The 1,614-nt window shown below is 36.6% G+C and overlaps 1 pseudogene; it reads right to left on the reverse strand.

Annotated features, from left to right (window-relative positions):
* Nucleotides 1-486: 486 nt before the first annotated feature.
* LOC119520114 lies at nt 487-968 on the reverse strand (annotated as a pseudogene).
* Nucleotides 969-1,614: the final 646 nt, after the last annotated feature.

A 1,614-nucleotide genomic window follows, 5' to 3' on the forward strand; every position in this document is an offset into this window, starting at 1 on the left:
GGAGCTGGAAGCCATTCTAATAATCCCACTCAGAACATTTACCTTAAATAACTTTTTTCCAGTTCTCAACTCATGAATAAAGGTAATACTTTGTTAATTCTATTTCAGAAAACTTTTTCCAAGTTGTTTTCATTACAATGCCAACTTTTAAAAGGTCAATAAACTGAAGTTAACTGAACAGTAAACTAGGCAGAAATTACAAAAAGAGAAGAGAGAAAGCCCCAAATGCCACGTTTTATAGAGAACCCAACAGTTCAGTTTTATTCAGAGCAAAAAAAAAGAAATTTTTTGATCATATTAGAAGAAACTTAGCCATAGGTTTGGAATCTTGCCCAAACTACACATGCAATGAGGACAATATTCTGCTAATACAATTAATTTCTTGCTGCATTTGTCTACTGCTTGTCTAATAGTAACAATTATAATAGAGCAGTGCAACTATATTTGGAACAATACTTACAGTGTTACAGTGTCAGGAACAATGCTTCACTTCTCTTCACACCACTGGTTCTCCTTGCATACCTGGGCTTCCTCCTTTCAGTAAAGTATTTTTGATATTGAAGGTCTTGTGAATCTCCTCAATTTTCCCCTTGATCATATTGGCAACAGTCTTGCATGTAACATCAAGCAAACCCTTGATGTCTAAGTAGTTTGCAGCCAGAATAAGTTCAAAGTGTTCCCTGGTCAACTTTCAGGAATTCTTGGTCCCATCAGGGATATCATCTATTTGCTTTTCTTTGTTCTCATCATCCTTAGGAGGAGGAGGGTCATCTTTGTGGTGGGTGCACCACTGAATGACCTTTTTTAATATGGCTGCATTAACATTTGATAGAGGAACTGGGTCATGATCTCCTTCATCATCCATTCTCAAATCTTCTAACATGGTCTTTATAGTCACAGATTGTTTGGCAATTTCCACATCAACCTCAGATATTTCCATCAGAACTCTGCAGCTTAATTGAAGGCATGGTGTTTCGTCTCAAGGAGACTGGGCCAGAGGCTGACAAGAGCAAGGTGAAATCAGCACAATAAGAAGGAAAAGGTGGAGAACCAGACCACTAGGGTGGTGCAGCATGGCAATCACCTTTATAGAGCTTTGGGAGCTTTTTGATGACTGACTCAATCTGTTTACTTATGATTGGTTTGTTGAGGTCTTCTGTTTCTTTTCAGGTCAATTTTGTTCATTCTTTATAAGAAGTTGTCCTTTTATCTAAGTTGTCTAGTTTATTAAATATACCTGCTCATAGTATCCTCCCATTATCACCATTATTTCCACTGGGTCTCTTGTTATGTCCCCTTTCCCATTTCTGATATTTATTGCATTCTTGTTCTTTTTTTATCAGCCTAGCTAAGGGTCCATTGATTTTTTTTTATCAAAGAACCAGCTTCTAGTTTTGTTGCTTCTTTCTATACTTTTCCTGTTCTCAATTTCATTTATTTCTGCTCTAATTTTGTTATTTCTTTCCATCTCTTTGTTTTGGGGTTGCTTTGCTGTTCTTTCTCTCATTCTTCAGGTGAACTGTAAATTCCTTGATTTGTGTTCTTTCTTTGTTTTTATTATAGGTATTTAAAGCAATAAATTTCCCTGTCAGCACCACCTTTGCTGCATCCCAT

Source organism: Choloepus didactylus, chromosome 24 (genome assembly GCF_015220235.1).
Source record: "Choloepus didactylus isolate mChoDid1 chromosome 24, mChoDid1.pri, whole genome shotgun sequence".
In the NCBI taxonomy this organism is placed as follows: Eukaryota; Metazoa; Chordata; class Mammalia; order Pilosa; family Megalonychidae; genus Choloepus; species Choloepus didactylus.